This window comes from Lycium barbarum, chromosome 11 (assembly GCF_019175385.1).
Source record: "Lycium barbarum isolate Lr01 chromosome 11, ASM1917538v2, whole genome shotgun sequence".
Classification (NCBI taxonomy): Eukaryota; Viridiplantae; Streptophyta; class Magnoliopsida; order Solanales; family Solanaceae; genus Lycium; species Lycium barbarum.
Window position 1 is genome coordinate 51,846,893 of NC_083347.1, and position 22,682 is coordinate 51,869,574.

The window sequence follows — 22,682 nt, forward strand, 5'->3', positions numbered from 1 at the left end:
TAATTTTCTTGATTCACTTGCCCTTCAATCCTTCTATAGCTTATTATATAAACCTAAACCCTCACAATCATAAGATAAGCGCATATAATCTCATATACCTCCTGAAAGGTAGCTCGAATCTCAACATACAAAACTACGGGGTGTAACACCATCATCATTCAATATCCATATAACTGTCTTTCTTGTCTTCAGTGAAGTGTATTTCAAGGTGTTGAACTGCAACTCTTACTATCATAGGAACTCTGTATCCAACTCTTTTCCACCTCTAGATTCCGTTACTATATACTTCATTCAATTTTCATCTATTTGGAATATATTCTTCCTTTGACCAATTATCATACCAGAAGGACAAGTTGCCTTCTCTAATCCGCCATATAATATTGTCTTCCACTCGGTGTTTTATCTGACAAATTGCTCTCCAGGTTTGAGATTGAACTCCCGCTGCTATTTTGATGACTGGATTTGATCTTGTACAATACTTTTCCACCATATAGTCCTTCCACATGGATTCCTTTACTCTTAAGTTCCACCACTGTTTTGCAATAAAGGCTTTGCTAGTGTCTTTCAGACATCTAAACCCAACTCCTCCCTCTTCAAATGGCAGACACATCTTCCCCCATTTGCACCAATGATATTTCTTCATGTTGTCATTTCCATTACAGAGGAATCTTTCTATAGCCCCTTCTATCTGCTCAAAGGATCGTTTTGGAGGTTTCATGGTTGCCAATATGTGCATTGGCATTGCAATTAATACATGTTTGATGAGAACAATTATGCCACCCACTGAGAGAAATTTTGAGTGCCAAGTATGAATCCTTTTGGTAATAGATTGAACCATCTCTGAGAAAAAGATCTTCCAACAAATAATGGGAACTAGATATTTGATAGGCCATTCTTTCTTGTGCATTCGAGTGATGTGGACCACTTTATGAATGAGTTCAATATTTGCATTTGGAGCTAGATCCACACAACTTTTGTTCTTGTTTATAAGCTGACCTGAAACATTCTCATACGTAGTTAGAATATTCAAAACTTTTCTTAAATCAACAGATTTACCTGATGTGAACAAAATTACATCATCTGCAAATGCCAAGTGAATAATACTTGGTCCCTTTATAGGCTTGTAGTACCCTGTGTAATTCTCATTCAAAGACAAGTTGTTAAGCAGTATAGATAATAGCTCAGCACTTATTACAAAGAGTGCTGGTCACAGAGGGTCTTCTTGTCGAAGACCTCTATTGGATTTGAAGAAACCATTTCTGGTTCCATTAAGAATTATAAAGTACCAATTATTTGAAATATGTCTATATAACAATCAATCCAATGTTCATAAAATCTAAGTTTCCTCATTATTCTGCACAGATATGGACAAGCAACTCTATCATATGCTTTGGCCATATCTAGCTTTAAAACAATGTTATCATGCTTGCTAAATGTATTGATGTCCTGAACAAGTTCTTGTACTAGAAGGATATTATCAGTTATCTGTCTATCCTGAATAAAGCCACTTAGGTTAGGAGATATTATGATGGGATGGATCTCTCCTACTCTTTTAGCCAAGATTTTAGCAATGATCTTACTGAAAATATTGCAGAAGCTAATGGGTATTGTAGCTGAAAAAGTTTGAGGGTTAGGGCATTTGGGTAACATAACGAGACATGTATGAGTGACATACCTAGGTAATGGAGCACCTTTAAATAATTCTAAGATAGCTTTGTGCACATCATTAATAATCAGATCTATGCAAACCTGGTAGAACTTTGCACCAAAGCCATCTGGCCCTGGTGCACTGTATGGATCAATTGCCTTCACTGCTTCTTTCACTTCTTGTATGGAAGGTTTGGCTGTGAGCATTTTGTTCATGTCTTCTGTAACCCTATTTGGTATCTGATCCAAGATTCTGAAGTCACCTATACATTCTTGATATTTATTCAACTCTTCAAAATGATGTATAGCTGCATTTGCAATATTCTGGTGCCCTTGTATTCTATGACCGTCATTGTCTTGAATATTATGAATACTGAGTCTTCTTTTCCTATTTTTTATCACTTTGTGGAAATAGGCTGTATTCTTGTCCCCATCTTTTAGCCACCTTGCTTTTGCCTTCTGTCCAAGCATTTCTTCTTGATTTTTTAACAATCTTGTGAATTCTGCCTTTGGTTTGTACAAAGCACATCTGTTTTCCTCATTTGAGTCTTCTACTACGTTTTTCTCTAGATTGTTAACCTCTTTCTTAGCTTCTTTAACACTTCTGAACATATCTCCATAAGCCTCTCTTGAACAATATTTAAGTTTTGTAGCAAATGCTTTCATTTTACTATGCAGTTGCCACATTGCAGTGCCACTAGTTAGGATATCCCAAGCAGATTTAACTATTTTGAGAAAGTCCTCATGTCCACTCCAAATGTTAAGGAATTTGAAGTACTTGACTATTTGAATGTTTTCCTTTTCTAAGCTAACCAATAGAGGAGCATGGTCTGACCCAGTCCTTGACAAGTGAGTGACTTTTGTGTCATTGAAACTCTCCAACCATTGTTCATTGTATAGCGACCTATCTAGTTTCATTGTATAGAAACCTATCTAATCTCTTCTATACTGTTCTTTGATGACCCCAATTATTACTCCAAGTGTACTGTGAACCTATAAATCCTGCATCAATCAGTCCACATTCAATAAGGCAACCAAGAAAATCAAAGCTTTTTTGTATGTTGTATGGAGTACCCCTATATTTCTCCTCAGGACAGGAGATCATATTGCAATCTCCTATCACCCCTCATGGACCCTTCAGTTTGGTTGCCAAACTTAGAGTTCTTCCCATAGAGGTTTTCTGAGTGGCATGGTACATTCTGTATACACACTAGTCATATATATGTTAGTACAACTATTAGGACAAGAAATATGGCAAGTAATATGCTGATGAGAGTTTTCCACTATATGAATAGTTAAACTTGACTCCCAGAAGAGCCAAATTGTATTATTCAGGTTGTTGTAAGCATGCTGATAGCCAATTTTTAACATGTATTTAGTGAGTTGCTTAGCTTTCCTTTTGGGCTCTTGAATACAAACAAAGGGGAGTTTGTGCTGGTTTTTGAGACTTTTCAATCTTTCCCAAGCACCGATGGTTTTCAAGCTCCTTGCATTAGAAGATAAGAAGCTAAACATGATTAATTACTAGGGCGGTAATTCTGCTTCCTCCAGGGGAAACAACATTATCAATTTGTAATATATGAGTTCCTCTTGGAGAAAGGTTATTAATGTTAGCTATGTCAGTAAGATCATCCGAATTTCTTTCAAAGTTTAGCTTCCTCCTAATAGGAGGTTTTCTTTTTTTCCCAAGATGGGATTCAGTTTCAGTTTGTGTCTCTTTGTCCTGATCTTCTGCATTTTTCTCCAGGTCCTTCTGGTTGTTTCTTTCTTCTGATGAGTCTCTACTGCTGTCCTCCTGGTCCTCATTGTCCATGAGGTCAGTAGAATTTTCATCATCTGTATTCAAAGGGGAATCATTAGCTAAAACATCAAATTTATTAGAGATTTATGCGTCTTTCTCCTTGGCCTTTCTCCCCTGCATATCAGGGGTAACATCTGCAATACTTGTTTCTTTGATAAACTGTATATCCTCCTGAGTCTTCTGCCATATATCTTGTTCTGTCTGAAGATTAAACTGCACTTTCTTCTGAGTTTTCCTTTTTCTCTTAATGTATGGTGGCCTCGTTCTTGTTGGTGTTTGTTGGACTTTCTTGAATAATCTACTCTTTGTTTTCCATGATCGCCCTTTTCCTTTTTCCATCTCTTGACTTTGAATCCTCAATTCTTGAACATCTTCTTCAGTAAATCTTGTATGGCTCTTGTTACTCTTATCCTGTGTTTTCATTATCTCTCTTCCTGTTGTTTCACTGGGTATTTCTTCCATACTCATAGTGATCTGCTCTTCCTCTTTTTCCATAATTATGTCCATCTTATCTGAGTCTGGAGTATTCCTTTCATCACTGCCAGTTTCTTTAGTGATTTTAACCCCTGTGTCTTTCTGAGAATTAGTTTCTATTACTCCCTTTTGTATGGTATCATCCTGCTTCTTATTGTTTTGTCTAGCTCCTTGAGTTATAGGTTTTTGATAAGAAATAGGTTTGTCTCTCATAGGTTTATTTCCACTACTGTTCCATATTCCATGACCTTGCATCATACAATTAAAACAATAATCCGGTACACCCTCATATTCCTCAGGTTTTACTATTTCTTCCGATTTGCCGGTAGTTTTATTAGTAATCATTATCTTGATTTCACTCAATGTTGGCTTAGCTAGATCAGTTTCAACTCTTACTTTGGCAACACTAGGCCTAGTTTTAGTATCAGTTTCTGTATCCAAGGCTAAGGGGTAACCAATAGGGGCTACTAACCTGCACATCGCCTCCTAATGGAAGTAATGCCATTTCAAACCTGGAAAAATCACCCATACCGGAGCTAGTGTTGTTTCTTCAGTGGGTTTGAAATCCTTTGTCCATCTCTGTAGTTGCATAACCGCATCTTGATTGAATGGAATGTATCGTCTGTAGTATAGGTTTTACAGTCTTCTTCATCGGAGAAATCAAGAAATACATGATGATAATCGAATAGCCCTATTTGAATGTCTCCTATAATTGGAAATCTTCGTTTAATCTCCTTTCTGATTGTGTCAATCTGTGGTTAGTTTCTTGTAAATTATCCTACCAATGTCAGGTGACATTTTTGTGTGAGTAGGTTCTCTTCCTCATCCGTGAATGAGACTACTGGTGTCCCATTGTTGCTTTCATATGGTGTCTAAGGAAGTTTGATTGTAATTGTAGGTTTTTCTATAGGTATTGTGATATGCATCGCTTGTGCGTATGATTCTTTAACACTTTCAGATGTTGACGGAGTATTACTAATAATTAGTGGTGCAATTTTACTTTGTGACGTATTAGCGGTGGTATTTGGTCCGGGCGGTTTCCCGGTGGAGTTAGCCAGAGCCGTCATCGGGGAATAATAGGGCGAGATACCAATTCGCGGTGGTTCAGTTGGTGGTACGACGGTGTAGTTGGCTATGAATCTTGGAGAATAATTGGGTGAGATACGGTTTACCTTAGGGTGAGACTTCGATTAGCGAAGCGTATGATTGAATTGGTTGTTGATATTACATTGTATCGTATTCATACCCATTTCCATGATATAGTGATATTGCATGGTTATGGTACTGATGATGATAAGTGAGAAAGTATAGCCTTCGAGGTCTTTGCCGAAGAGCGGATAAGAGAGATGAGAGTCCGTGATCCAAGGTCATTTATCGGAGCGGAAGGAGTGTACGTTGCCCGAGGTTTTTTGCTGCGAATGAATGAGTGATCGATGGCCGAGGTCTCTTGCTGGGATCAAGAGAGTGCTTGTGATCCGAGGTCAGTTCCGAAGCGAGTGGTACATGGACTTCGCGGGTCCCCCATGGGTTATGCTGCCGAGATGTGATGTTCCACTGTCGGAGTACTTGTGTATGGTTCATATACATTGAATTCATTATACATATATTTTTGCATTGCATTGTACCTTTTAGGTTTCCTGTGATATTGTGGTGATGTACTCGTGCGGATTGGTTATACTGAGACTTGACACAGTTAGGTTTAGATGCTATAACATAGGTGATTACCTGTTGTGATATGATTGTGATATATTGGTTCGGAACGGTTATACTGATACTTGGCACGGTTGGGTTTAGATGCTATAACATAGGTGATGACTTGTATTGTGGATATGGATTCATGTTGACTTGTACCTTGTTGGTTTACGTGTTTATCTTGCTTTGTCGTCTTTATATATGTTAGCTAGTCTTAGTCGGCCTATGATACCTACTAGTACTTGTTGTTTGTACCGACCTGCACTTGCTGCATTCTTTTATGAATGCAGAGTACCAGGTGGGATCTACTCTACTTCTCGTGGCTGATATTAGAGGATTGCTGATTCAAGTCTCTTCAAGGTGAGCATGAGGACGATCGCTGCCCAAAGATTCTTCCATTAATTATGTCTTGCTTTCTATTCCGAGACATCATATTGAGACTACTTATATATTATTATTCGGACTAGTAGTATTTAGTTAGATGCTCTTGTATGACCAGACCAGATACTGGTGTGGATTTCTTTTACTTCCATACTTATTTATATGATTATCATGAGACTTGCGTTATTTACTTTCTTCCGCTATTTTCTTCTATTATTTGTGAATGTTGAGTAAAGGGTTCGCCTACCGAGGTAGGAAATGTAGGTGCCCGCATGACTTTGTGAAATTGGGTCGTGACAACCATATATGCATTTCAATCATAAAACACGCTACAAACTTTCTCCTGCAGTCGAAATTCCCAAAAAAAGGTCATCTTGACTCGGTGTTGACCAAGGTCAACTTCGATTCTTCAAAATACTAAATTTTCAACCAACGATCCAAATCACACTCGAAAGCTCGTTACCCTGACCAACAGTCCAACCAAGTCAAAAATCACATTTCGGACTTAAATCGACGAAACTTCAAAAATGGCGTATTTACCCCTGATGTTGACTTTGGTCAAACTTCCTAATTTCCTTAACTTAAGAACTTCCATATTTTCTAAAACTAATCTGAAACTCACCCAATTTCCTCGGTAAGCACGCCACCCATCTCTACATGTCATAAATACTAATATGAAACTATGAGAAGGATACTTTGGGGAAAACAACCCCAAAAGTTCAAAATGACCAAGCGGGTCGTTACACCATCTACCACATAAACACACGTTCGTCCTTGAACGGTAAGGTGTGATTACCCAATTTCACAAAGTCGTGCGGGCACCTACCTTTCCCACCTCAGTAGGCGGTTCCTTAACCCAACATTCACAAAAGATAGAAAATAGCGGAAGAAAGTAAAATAACGTAAGTCTCACAAACATAATATAAATAAGTGCGGAAGTAAATGAAATCCACCCGAGTATCTGGTCTGCTCATAAAAGAGCATCTAAACCAAATACTAAAAGTCTGAGTAATAGTACATAAACAGTCTCGAAATCATGTCTCAGAATGGGAGGCAAGACATAATAATAGGAAGAGTCTTCGGGCAGCGAACGTCCTCATGCTCACCCTGAAGAGAATTGAATCAGCAATCCTCGAATATCAGCCATGAGGGGTAGAAGAAGATCCAACCTGGTACTCTGCATTCATAAAAGAATGCATCAAGGGTAGGTCAATACAAACAATAAGTATTGTTAGGTATCATAGGCCTACTAAGACTAGCTAACACATATAAAGACAACAAAGCAAGATAAACACGTAAAACAACAAGGTACGAGTCAACACGGATCCATATCCACAATACAAGTCATCACCTATGTTATAGCATTTAAACCCAACTGTGCCAAGTATCAGTATAACCATTCCGAACCAGTATATCACAATCATCTCACAACAAGGAGCATATGGAATAATAAGATGCAATGTAATGAAGTACGCAATGTGGATGCAATGACAATGCAGTCTTTCTACAATATGTCACAGACGGAATACCTTCACGTCTCGGCAATCATGACCCATGGGGGACCCGCGAAGTCCATGCACCACTCGTTCCGGCAATGACCTTGGCGACGAGCAATCTCTTGATCCCAGCAAGAGATCTCGGTCATCGAGCTCTCATTTATTCCCGTCAAGAGACCTAGGGCAACGTACACTCATTCCGCTCTGATAATTGACCTCAGATCATACACTCTCATCTCTCTTTGACGCTCTCCGGCAAAGACCTCGGAGGCGACACTCTCTCACTTATCGTCATCAGTACCATAACCATGCAATATCAATGTATCATCGAAATGAGTATGAATATGATGCAATCTAATATCAACAACCAATTCAATCCCCAACAGTACCACACATGACGCACGAGTAATATCAGTAATAAGGCTAGACAATAAGCCACATTAGAATCACAATTCTCATCTCAATATCAATCAAGTAAAGTACCACAATATCATAGCCATGATATATCACTAATCACCAATATCCGATGTCTCAACGTGGCAACGAGCCAATAAGTAAATAGAATAAGATAAGTCAACAACGGGGTGGCTAGCCTCAAAATCACACAACAAGGCCCAATCTACGACAATATCCAACCCAACTTCACACCCAAAGGTTTACATGCATTCTATGACAATATCATCTAAACATACGCTTCGCTAATCGAAGTCTCTGCATAAGGTAAACCGTAACCTACCTGGAGAGCCAAACAACAAAGTCTCCAATAGTCAAACCTTAGTCTTTCCCTTCCTTCGAGCCTTGAGATAATAGAAGTCTAATCATATCCGAATCATGAAATTAGAAACAAGAAGAAACATCATTCAACCTTACTACTATTCAAGACCCAAATCCCAACCTATGGAATGGGGTTTTATGAACAAAAGGGATGAAATTAGGAATCTATAGGTCTCAACATAAAATTAATGATCTAGGTGTCAATTCCCATCAATTATAAGCTAGAAGAAGTAACAAATCACTTAAATTTGGATTCGAGGAAAAACCCCCCAAATTTGGGTATGAACCCTAACTTCCAATTTCATAAATTACACACTAATAAGGAAGGAATCATGCAATAATAGTTTCTAATCATCAATTACATGCTTAATGAAGCTAACCCGATCAATAAGTCAACATTTGATAGCCTAGAATGAAGAACCCATTGTGTCACGACCCAACTAGGGTCGCGACGGGTACCCGGGGCTAACCGCCGAGCACCGCTCGCTCTATTGCTCATCTTACTCATTTAATGCCCTTTTTATCACATTTACACTCAAGCGTAGGAAATTCATATTTCATGTGAAAATATAAATACTCTTATATACATGTTCCCTTTTGGCTATCAAAATAGTGATACATATATATATATATATATATATATATATATATATATATATATACAGTAGCCATCTCGTGAGACCATCTAACCCGCACTGCGTATCTACGAGCCTCTACTGGAGTACTGAACATAGGGCCGGGACAAGACCCCGTCATGCAAAAAAAAATACATATACATGGCGATATATATACACAAAAGAATGATCATAAGCACCTCCGGGACAATGGAGGGCTTCCACTCAGCTGACAGCTACTACGGATCTGGATCGAGCTCTCCTCTCTATCTACCTGTGGGCATGAACAAAGCATCCAAAGAAAACGGACGTCAGTACGAATATTATACTGAGTTTGAGAGGCATAAATAATGAAATAAGACAATGATAATGGGAATGATATCAATATGGAACATCTCAATCTAACTGTCAGGTTTAAAGAAAATAAGTGATGCATGCTATCTTACTCATACTCATCATCATATCATATATGCAAAATGTATAAGCTGCCCGTCCATATCGGATCGGTGGGATAATCAATAACATTAGCCTGCGTCCAGGCCTCCCGCGTTCGGGGTATCATCTCATGCCGCCCACAAGTGGTGTTTGCCCATGCCATCTGGCCATCGTGTATACGTATAGCTGCCCGCCTTAGCGGTGACTGCCCGGCCAACTAGGCGCGGTGTTATATCATCATCATCATAATATTCTTATCATGGTATGCGTATCTTATCATAGTACATGCATAAGGCTCAAGATCAACTATACTTTATCGGGGTGACGTAAGGTCGTGATCCCCCGATTTCATTGTGGAGCAATCATCGACATCCTGCCTCACCTTGGAGGAATGAGCATATAAGGTGAGTGTAAGCAATAAATAGCATCATTAACATCATAGGGGTCACATCATATGTATTAGAATTTCTATACTTTACTCATTACCTTGTGTAGCTAATTATGGACATAGACTCATCTCTTCCGGAACTTAAGAGATTCATGGATAAGAAAGAGAGTCATGCTAAAGGATTCATGCCATAGAAAGAAAGGACTATCCTCACAGACCTTTGACATTTAACTAGGCTAGCGCTTGCTTGTTCTCCTTCGATATCTCGTTTCTACCTTCAAGAGAGAATTTGCATTTGCGTTAGTTAATCAACTATAAGAACGCACTACTATTTCTAGAGACAATTGGGCAGCACTTCCTTTGCTTATACTACTTTTCCCATATTTCATATCAACTTCCAACACCCACAACAACAATTACAATATAGCAATCAACAATCATCATTCATATACAATGACCATGATCCACCATTTCTCTTCATTTTTCCCACAATTATGGTTGTGGGTTCGCTATCGTATTTTCTCATGTATCACGCTTATCTCATGGTCTACATGTCATTTATAACGTATTCATACTCACAACACACTAACATTCATGATTCAATTCAACTACCATTCACTCATGGTACTATTCACTCATTTATGACCCATTTGCTATGCTTTTCTACAATTCGGGTATCTTAACCTTCAAATTCCTTAAAAAACATGAAATGGTTATGAAACTTACCTTAGATGATGGTTGAACAAGCTTTGAATGGATTTACTCCTCTAGCACCAAAACCCTACTTCACTCCTTTTGGGTTTTCTTGAGAAGGATGAATTTTAGTGTGATTCTCACACTTGATTTCGTGGGTCTCATGTAATTGATCACCAATCTCCCTTGAGTTCTTGTAATTGAAGAGTAGAGAGTATTCTAGGAGTTTCTAGAGAGAAATATCGTGAATATGAAATGATTTGAATGAGCTTGGGTCTCTTTTTAATGACTTAAAATCTATTTCGGAATGAACAGTGACTGAGGTGTACAGTGGTCGTAAACCCACTTTACGGTCCGTATACTGGTTTACGGTCCGTCTTTAACTACCGTATTTAAGCATATTAGAAACAGAAAGGCTTGCTGGAGATCATGGCAGTTTACGACTCAGTTTACGGGACGTATTTCGATTTACGGTCCGTATTCCAAGTCGTATTTAACCATTTAAAGCATTTGACAGAAAGTTGAAATTTTGCAAGTTGAAATACGACATGCCAGTATACGGGCCGTATACCACTTTACGGTCCGTATTCCATTTTACGACCGACTGGCCAAAATGCAAATCTGCAACTTTTCACTGTACGTTCACGGGGAAAGTTCCGAGGTGTAACACATTGAACCCACTTTTAATCCTCAAGCTCTTACTGAAACTAGCATGATTAATGGATTTCCTAAGGTGATTAATGGAACAATGAATGGAAAGGAAGGTGGAAGAACTGGCCACAATGATTTTCTATGAAGAACAGCCTTCAATGCACCCAAAAAGCTCTAAAGTCGGAGTGGTATTGATTGAAAGACTTAGGGGTTTTAACACACATTTGATGAATCTAAATGCCCGTCAGCCGCTTCCGCGCTCACATTAGCGCTTCAGCAGTCCCGCTTCTGTGGTCCCATGACTGCTTCTGCGGTCCTGCCCAATTACACAAGCCGCTATACTGGCAGGGTAACCGCTAAAACGGTACCGCTGCCGCGGTCCTGGTGCCGCCATAGTGGGTACCAGACACCAAAACCTCCAAAGTTTTCACCAATTCAACCCGAAATCATGACTATCACCCGAGATGTTACACCTTGGAAAATTTTCTGCTGATGCGTAGTGAATAGACTAACGAAGAGCACAGGTATACGGTATTTCAATAAGAAAGGAATGACGTTTGATGACCCTAATTAATATTTCAAAGACATTCGGAGTAAGAGGAAAAAGTTTGCCAAGAGAAGGCAAGGCTTACGATGTGTATCGGAAAGGATTTATGAGTACTAAGTTAGCGATGATTTAATGATACTTTGGAGAATATTTATAACGTCCCTTAGATTAATAATGAGGTGTAAAACAAGTATCAAGAAGGTTCCGTAAGGATTGGAGATCAAACCAAGTGACAAGAACAAGATCAGAGAGAAGATGGGTTCCACGGTTGATTATATGGTCCGTATAATGGTCCGCAGAATTGTCACACTGAAGTCCCTCACTGGTGAGATTATACGGTCACTTATACGGACCGTATAAAGTTATACGGCCCGTATAATGTGCCGTAAAATGGTCACAGAGGCGAGATGTTGAAGAGGTGATTTTACGATCACTTATACGGACCGTATAAAATTATACGGCCCGTATAAAGTGCCGTCAAATGGTCACAAAATCGAGTGGCTAAAGGGGCGATTTCACGGTCACTTATACGGACCATATAAGTTTATACGGACCGTATAAGTGTCCGTATAATTTCCTGACAGATCAGATTTGGGTATTAATAAGGGACCAAGTCTCATTTCATTTCATTTCCCTTTCACACCCCTTCTCTATAAAACATCTCTCTACACTTCTCCCACAAGAATTCAAGAGATATTAGTGATCAACAACATCAAACTAAGTGAATCAAGTGTAAGAAAACCCATTAAAGTTCATCCAAGTGAAGGTGAAACTAGGGTTTTGCTCAAGTAAGGTGTTTCCACCCAAGGTTCATTCCTACACCCTCTAAGGTAATATTTATGGTATTTCCATGTTGTTTAAGGTATTTGATAGTTGAAACACTCGGATTGTAGAAGGATATAGTAAAATGGGTCATGAATGTGGGAATAGTGTCATTTTGAGTAATAGCTTGAATTGAGCCATGATTCTTGATGAGTTGTGATATGACTATGTTACAAATGATGTTAAGAACATAGGATATACATTATATATGAATGGATGAAATCGTGTGTTATGACCATGGGTATTGATGACTTGAAGTGAATTGAGGAAGATGGATAATGTAGGACAATAAAGACTATTGTTATGATATTGTGAATGTATTATTGACGTTTGGGAGTTGATATATGATATAGAGGTTTTCGTATAGATAAAGGAGATGCTATCCAATTTTCTCTAGCTTTAGTCATGTATGCTAGCTATCGATTTTCTAATGATAGTATAACTCTAATGAAGGTAGAAACGTGAGCATTGAAGGAGAATGTGCAAGTGATAGAATAGTTGAACGGGAAGGTATGTAAGGCTAACCCTTCTTTCATAAGGAATGGTTCTTTAGCCAAATATCTAATCTTCTATAAGCCTATGATGTCCTCCAAATGATGCTATCTTCAAAAGCTACTAAGCTCATGATTCTCGATATGTTACGATTATACTAAATTCCTCCTATGACGAATAATCCTCTAAGGATGGATGTAATTAATGACGATAATAGTGATAACGATAATGATGACGACTATAATCGTAATGGCGATAATGATGACGACGATAATGGTAACGATGATAGTGCTGACGATGATAATAATGGTGATGCTAAAGATGCTTATGAGCTTTCATGTACATGTGCCTGTGTATGGCTATTATGAAAACTCGAGCTTAAATGGCCGGGTAGAATTTAAGTATATATATATATATATATATATATATATATATATATATATATATATATATAATGTGCGCGCACCACTGCAGTTGGGTACGGACCACCCTAAAGCCTTGGTAGGGCCAGGTATGTGTAACTCTGAGCCTTGGTAGGGCCAGGTATGTATGATAACCGAACCTAGTCATGGTCGGGTACGTGAAACACCGAACCTTCGTGGTCTGGTATACTATGTATATGATATGGATATGTATACGATATAGATATGAGTATGAATACGAATATGATATGAATGTGAATATGAATATGTATATGAATACGACTATAGATACGGAATGTAAATGAATACGGATATGAAAACGGATACGGATGTATGTACACAATCTCACATTAGAAATGGAAAGTCCCGATGAAAAGCAAGCAAGTGCTTATGACGATGATACTACTATCTCCCATCTTATGCTATTTCTTATGTTGATTATTATGCTTCTATAATGATATCGATCATGCTTTACATACTAAGTAAATTCTTCGTAGTGACGTCCTTTTGTTTGTGGACGCTGCGTCATGCCCGCAGGTGGCCAAGGAGACAGGCTTGATCCATAGCTATATTTCTCACGGACTGCATAGCGGGGCTCCATTTTATTTGGAGCTATAGCTTTTGGTATTGATTCTTTTGTGTAATTAATTATGGGCATAGCGGGGTCCTGTCCCGCCTATATGATATGACATATTCTCCTTAGAGGCTCGTAGACATGTGTATATGGTTAGATGAGTTTGGCCTTGTTGGCCTATATTTTGGAGGTTATTTTGTTAGCCTCGTCGGCTTATGTACATTGTTATGAGCATTGCTATAAATGGTGATATATATATATATAATCATGTATTGTTGTTCAATGGAATTAGTATGAATAATGGATAGAAAGTATGATTTAGCTATGTGGCTCACCTAGAGGTAAATATGAAAGTATGTTAAGAGGTGCCTGGGTGGGTTAGCATCGGGTGGCCGTCGTGGCCCTCCGGTTGGGTCGTGACAAAAGTGTTATCTGAGCGGTTCAGTCCTAGGGTGTGTCTATGTGCCATGTTCAGTAGAGTCTTGGTTATCGGTGTGTTGCGCTCCACAATTACAAACAAGAGGCTGCGGCCATTTTTAGGAATGAATGACCTTCTTTCTTCATAAAATCATGCGATAGAGCTATAGTATAATAACTTCCTTCTCCTTAACCATGTGTTACGTATTTCAGAGATGCCTGTAAAGAGAAAGGCTACGGCAGCCCAAAAGGGCAAGACAATGGCAGAAAAGCGGGCTAAAAGAGCACCGCCAACAGTTGTAGAAGAAAGTGAGTCCCAGAATGCGGCCCAATCTCAGTCCTCCTAGTCAGTGCCTGTTTCTGAGGAGCGTGAGGGAGCCTCAGCCCCAGCTCCAGCACCTCCGGCTCCTCCACCGGATGCTTTAGGCCAAGATGTAAAAGAGGCCATTCATTTGGTTGTTGCCCAGACTCAGCGGCAAAGTACAGGGCAAAGTGATAGGGCTGTTAGTGCAAGGGCCCGTGATTTCATTAGCTTGAACCCTCCGGAATTCTTTGGATCAAAGCCGAATGAGGACCCTCAGAATTTTATTGATGGAATATTGAGGACACTTCTATTGATACATGCTTTGGTCACCGAATCAGTGGAGTTAACATCCTATAGATTGAGGGATGTCACGATCCATTGGTACACGGTTTGGATGGATTCACGGGGAGCCAATGCGCCTCCCCCAGTATGGCAAGAATTTGTAGATGCTTTCCTCCGACATTATTTGCCTCTAGAGGTTCGGCGAGCTAGAGCCGATAAGTTCTTGAATTTGAGGCAAGGAAGCATGAGTGCCATAGAGTATAGTCTCCGCTTCAATTCTTTGGCTAGGTATGCTTCGGCCATAGTAGAGGATATGGGTGATCGAGTGCACCGTATGTGAAAGGCCTAAGGCCACATTTAATGGATAGCTGCTTGACTGCGTCCCTCCAGGACAATATGGATATTTCACGCCTTCAGGCCTATGCTCAAAACTTAGAAGAGAGCCTACATCAGCAAAGGAGTGAGCGTGAGCATGATAGGGGACATAGCAAGAGGGATAAATCTTCGGTTCCGATGAGTGAGTATAGAGGCGGGAATAGGCAGCAGTTCTCGAGGCATTCAGGACATTCTACAACTAGTGCGCCTCCACGATTTTCAGGTCAGAGATTCGATAGATCTACTCGTTCCGGGCCGTGTCAGAGTTATTCGGGATCTCGGTTCAGAGGTGATTCGGGTCAGGCAAGGCCACCTGTACCACGATGTTCCTAGTGTGGGAAGTTACATTGGGGTTAGTGCCGATTGGGTTCAGAGGTTTGCTATTCATATGGTCGACCAGGCCATATTATGCGTGATTGCCGCTCAGTTGGAGGTAGAGGTAGGACCCAGCCTTCGGGGTAAGTAGCCGAATCTTCGTTATCTATACGCCCTATGGGGCCACGTTCACATGCGCCAGTCGGCCATGGTAAAGGCAGAGGGAGAGTCCCCAGTTCTAGCGGTCCTTAGCACCGTATTTATGCTTTGGCTGGACGCCAAGATCTTGAGTCTTCTCCTGAAGTGGTCACAAGTATATTATCGGTATTTTCTCATGATGTATATTCTTTGATAGATCCGGGCTCCACATTGTCATATGTTACTCCATATATTGCCGGTCGGTTTAGAGTCAAACCGGAGTCGATCAAACCTTTTGAGGTGTCCACACCGTTGGTGAATCGGTAATAGTTAGCCGAGTATATAGAAACTGCATAGTTATGATTTGTGATCATCGTACTATGATTGACTTGCATGAGTTAAAATGGTAGATTTTGATGTTATTATGGGCATGGATTGGTTGGCTTCTTGCTATACCAATGTTTATTGTAGAATGAAAATGGTTCACTTCCAATTTCCGGGAGAACCAGTTTTAGAATGGAAAGGGAATACTGCGTCACCAAAAGGTAGGTTTATTTCCTATCTAAAGGCAAGGAAAATGATCACGAAAGGATCCATTTATCATCTAGTCCGTGTTCAAGACGTAGAAGCTGAAACGCCGACTCTTCAGTTAGCTCCCGTAGTGAATGAGTTTCCGGATGTATTCTCGGAAGAGCTTCCAGGCCTCCCTCCCGAGCGGGAGATTGATTTTTCTATTGATGTGTTGCCAGACACCAAGCCTATATCTATACCTCCTTATAGAATGGCTCCCGCAGAACTAAAAGAGTTGAAGGAGCAATTAAAAGACTTGCTTGAGAAAGGCCTTATTAGGCCTTGTTCATCCCCGTGGGGAGCACCCGTATTGTTTGTCCGAAAGAAAGATGGTTCCTTAAGAATATGCATTGACTATCGACAATTGAATAAGCTGATAATTAATAATAAATATCCTCTTCCGAGAATTGATGACTTATTTGATCAATTACAAGGTGCCAAATGGTTTTCAAAGATAGATTTGAGGTCCAGGTATCATCAAGTGAGAGTTAGGGAGAAAGATATCCCTAAGATAGCCTTCAGAACAAGATATGGCCATTTTGAGTTCCGGGTGATGTCGTTTGGACTAACTAATGCACCGGCAGTATTTATGGATTTGATGAACAATGTGTTCAGGCCCTTCCTAGATCTATTTGTGATTGTATTAATCGACGATATCTTGGTGTATTCTAGATCCGAGGCAGAACATGCGGATCATTTGCGTACTATCCTCAGAGTTCTTCAAACTCGAGAGTTGTTTGCAAAATTTTCTAAGTGTGAGTTTTGGTTGAACTCAGTGACATTTCTGGGGCACATTGTTGCAGCCGATGGTATTCGAGTAGATAGCCAAAAGATTAAGGCCGTGAAGACTTGGCCAAGGCCCACAACTCCTACGGAGGTTCGTAGCTTTCTAGGCTTAGCAAGTTATTACAGGAGATTTGTTGATGTTTTTCTTCTATTTCTGCACCACTCACAAAGCTGACCCAAAAATCAGCTAAGTTTCAATGGCCAGATGCTTGTGAACGTAGTTTCCAAGATCTAAAAGATAGATTGACTTCTGCCCCAGTCCTGACACTTCCAGAGGGATTGGAAGGTTATGTTGTTTGTTGCGATGCTTCAGGTGTTGGGCTAGGCTGTGTGTTGATGCAACATGGTAAGGTGATTGCGTATGCTTCATGGCAATTATGGAAACATGAGAAATATTATCTAACCCATGATCTAGAATTGGCTGCAGTGATTCATGCATTAAAGATGTGGAGACATTATTTATATGGTGTCCATGTGGATATTTACATAGATCATAAGAGCCTTCAATATATCTTCAACCATAAAGAGTTGAATTTTCTGCAACGACGATGGTTGGAATTGCTAAAAGATTATGATGTTGATATCCTATATCACCCTGGAAAGGCAAATGTTGTGGCTGATGCTGTTAGCCGTAGATCCATGGGAAGTTTGTGTGATGTACGAATAGAGAAAAGAGAAGTGGCTCATGAGCTCCAGCAGTTAGCTAGCCTAGGAGTTCGAGTAGTGGACTCAGGTATTAGGGGAACTACCATTCAGAATTCAGCAGTCTCGTCACTAGTAGTGGAAGTGAAGGAGTGACAATACGAAGATCCCATGTTAATGCATTACAGAGATACACTCCCTCAAAAGGAGAAGTCATCATTTGAGATTGCAGTAGACGGAGTTTTCCGATGCCGAAGCAGATTATGTGTTCCTGATGTGGCAGGTTTACGCCACCAAATATTGAGAGAAGCCCATTGCTCCCGTTATTCTGTCCACCCCGGAGCAACGAAAATGTACCATGATCTTAAATCTATATATTGGTGGAATGGGATGAAGAAAGATGTAGCAAAATTCGTAGCTCAATGTCCCAACTGTCAACAATTGAAAATCGAGCACCAAAAGCCGGGCGGATTGTTGCAAGCTATAGAAATTCCAACTTGGAAGTGGGAAGTAATTAACATAAATTTCATTACAGGTTTACCCCGTTCTCGACGTAAGTATGATTCTATATGGGTGATTGTGGATAGACTCACGAAGTCAGCTCACTTCTTACCAGTCAGAGCGACATATGTGGTAGAAGATTATGCAACGCTTTATGTTAAAGAGATAGTGCGCTTCCATGGTGTTCCAGTATCTATTATCTCTGATAGAGGAACTCAGTTTACAGCTAATTTTTGAAAGTCCTTCAAGGAGGGTTTGGGGACTCAAGTGAGCCTTAGCACGGCATTTCACCCGCAGACTGATGGACAAGTTGAACGTACCATTCAGACTCTTGAGGATACGTTACGGGCATGTATGATAGATTTTGGAGGTAATTGGGATGATCACTTACCCCTCATTTAATTTGCTTATAACAATAATTATCATTCTAGCATTCAAATGGCACCGTATGAGGCTTTATATACGCGAAAGTGTAGATCCCCAATTGGGTGGTTTGAGGTAGGAGAGACTAAATGGATAGGGCCAGATTTGGTCCAGCAAGCCATAGAGAAAGTTAAGCTCATACAAGATCGGTTATTATCACCCCAAAGTCGTCAAAAGTCCTATGCGGATAATCGTCGAAGGGACTTAGAGTTCCAAGTGAAAGATTGGGTATTCTTAAAAGTGTCACCAATGAAGGGTGTAATGAGATTTGGCAAAAAGGGGAAGCTTAGTCCCCGGTACATTGGGCCTTATGAGATTGTGCGCAAGGTAGGTAAAGGGGCCTATGAATTAGATCTACCTCCTGATTTGGAGTCAGTTCACCCAATTTTCCATCTCTCGATGCTTCATAAATATGTTGGAGATCCTACTAGGATTGTGCTAGTAAATGATGCTCAAGTGACAGAAAAGTTGACTTATGAAGAGGTACCCATTGCCATATTAGATAGGCAAGTACAGAGGCTTAGAAACAAATAAGTGGCATCAGTTAAGGTTTTGTGGAGAAACAACAACCGAGAAGAAATGACATGGGAAGCGGAAGGAAATATGAGATCCAAGTACCCACACTTATTTCAGCCTCTAGAAGAAATCCAAGATGAGACATCAAGATCATAAGGTATGTATGTTTTCTTTTTTTTTTATGCATTTGGGCCGTGTGTGGACAAATTCTATTGCTATTATGTTGTGGCCCTGTGAGGCATTATTATTATGGGCTGTTGTGACAGGATGGTAGTGCCATGTTACAGGGGAAACTCTGGAAAAAATTTTATAGAATCCCCGAGGACTTCACATTCGACGGCGAATGTTCTTAAGGGGGGAAGAATGTTACACCTCGAAAAAATTTCCGTTGATGCGTAGTGAATAGACTAATGAAGAGCACAAGTATACGGTATTTCAATAAGTAAGGAATGATATTTGATGACCCTAATTAAGATTTCAAAGACATTCGGAGTAAGAGGAGAAAGTTTGCCAAAAGAAGGCAAGGCTTACGATGTGTATCGGAAAGGATTTATGAGTACTAAGTTAGCGATGATTTAATGATGCTTTGGAGAAGGTTATAACGTCCCTTATATTAATAATGAGGTGTTAAACAAGTATCAAGAAGGTTCCGCAAGGATTGGAGATCAAACCAAGTGACAAGAACAAGATCAGAGAGAAGATGGGTTCCACGGTCGATTATACGGTCCGTATAATGGTCCGCAGAATTGTCACAGTGAAGTCCCTCACTGGTGAGATTATACGGTCACTTATACGGACCGTATAAAGTTATACGGCCCGTATAATATGTCGTATAATGGTCACAGAGGCGAGATGTTGAAGAGGTGATTTTACGATCACTTATACGGACCGTATAAAATTATACTGCTCGTATAAAGTGCCGTCAAATGGTCACAAAATTGAGTGGTTAAAGGGCCGATTTCATGGTCACTCATACGGACCGTATAAGTTTATACGGACCGTATAAGTGTCCGTATAATTTCCTGACGAATCAAATTTTGGTATTAATAAGGGACCAAGTCTCATTTCATTTCATTTCCCTTTCACACCCCTTCTCTCTAAAACATCTCTCTACACTTCTCCCACAAGCATTCAGGAGATATTAGTGATCAACAACATCAAACTAAGTGAATCAAGTGTAAGAAAACCCATTAAAGTTCATCCAAGGCAAGGAATCCAAGTGAAGGTGAAACTAGGGTTTTGCTCAAATAAGGTGTTTCCACCAAAGGTTCATTCCTACACCCTCTAAGGTAAGATTTATTGTATTTTCATGTTGTTTAAGGTATTTTAAGTTGAAACACTTGGATTGTAGAAGGATATAGTAAAATGGGTCATGAATGTGGGAATAGTGTCATTTTGAGTAATAGCTTGAATTGAGTCATGATTCTTGATGAGTTGGGATATGACTATGTTACAAATGATGTTAAGAACATGGGACAGACATTATATATGAATGGATGAAATCTTGTGTTATGACCCTGGGTATGGATGACTTGAAGTGAATTGAGGAAGATGGATAATGTAGGAGATTAAAGACTATTGTTATGATATTGTGAACGTATTATTGACGTTTGGGAGTTGATATATGATATAGAGGAAGTCGTATAAATAAAGGAGATGCTATCCAATTTTCTCTAGCTTTAGTCATGTATGCTAGCTATCGCTTTTCTAATAATAGTATAACTCTAATGAAGGTAGAAACGTGAGCATTGAAGGAGAACGTGCAAGTGATAGAATAGTTGAGTATGTAAGGCTAACCCTTCTTTCATAAGGCATGGTTCTTTGGACAAATATCTAATCTTCAATAAGCCTATGATGTCCTCCAAATGATGCTATCTTCAAAAGCTACTAAGCTCATGATTCTTGATATGTTACGATTGTACTAAATTCCTCCTATGACGAATAATCCTATAAGGATAGATGTAACGAACGATGATAATAGTGATAACGTTAATGATGATGACTATAATGGTAATGGCGATAATGATGACGACGATAATGGTAACGATGATAATGATGACGATGATAATAGTAGTGATACTAAAGATGCTTATGAGCTTTCATGTACAGGTGCCTATGTATGGCTATTATGAAACCCCGAGCTTAAATGGCCGGGTAGAATATAAGTATATGTATATATATATATATATATATATATAATGCGCGTGCACCACTGCAGTTGGGTACGGACCACCCTGAAACCTTGGTAGGGCCAGGTATGTGTAACCCTGAGCCTTGGTAGGGCCAGGTATATATGATAACCGAACCTAGTCATGGCCGGGTGCGCGAAACACCGAATCTTCGTGGTCGGGTATGCTATGTAAATGCTATGTATATGATATGGATATGTATGCGATATAGATATGAGTATGAATACGAATATGATATGAATGTGAATATGAATATGTATATGAATACGACTATGGATACGGAATGTAAATGAGTACGGATATGAATATGGATACGGATGTATGTACACAATCTCGCATTAGAAATGGAAAGTCCCTATGAAAAGCAAGTAAGTTCTTATGATGATGATACTACTATCTCCCATCTTATGCTATTTCTTATGTTGATTATTATGCTTCTATAATGATATTGATCATGCTTTACATACACAGTACAGTCTTCGTACTGACGTCCTTTTGTTTGTGGACGCTGCATCATGCCCGCAGGTGGCCAGGGAGACAAGCTTGATCCATAGCTATATTTCTCAGGGACTGCATAGCGGGGATCCATTTCGTTCGGAGCTATAGCTTTTGGTATTGATTCTTTTGTGTACATAATTATGGGCATAGCGTGGTCCTGTCCCGCCTATATGATATGACATATTCTCCTTAGAGGCTCGTAGATATGTGTATATGGTTAGATGCGTTTGGCCTTGTCGGCCTATATTTTGGAGGTCATTTTTTTAGCCTCGTCGGCTTATGTACATTGCTATGGGCATTGCTATAAATGGTGATATATATATATATATATATATATATATATATATATATATATATATATAATCATGTATTGTTGTTCAATGGAATTAGTATGAATAATGGATAGAAAGTATGATTTAGATATGTGGCTCACCTAGAGGTAAATGTGAAAGTATGTTAAGAGGTGCCTGGGTGGGTTAGCACCGGGTGCCCGTCGCGGCCCTCCGGTTAGGTCGTGACACGAGACTATCTTCTTACAAACCATGGATGCAGACATACACATAAAAACACGCTATGAATGCACGCTTGGCCTCAGAATTCCCAACGGAGGTCTCATTGACCGAATCAACCCCTGATACCTCATAACTAACTTTCCAGCCCAAGTCCCAAAATGCACACGAGTGCATTAGGAACTGAACCGAATATACACACAAGTTCTACAAGACTATCCAGACCTCTCAAAATCGACGGATTCCCGAAAAAGGTCTGTTTACCCAAAAGTCATCTTTGAGTCAACTTTTTTTTCATTTTAAGCCCAAATTTC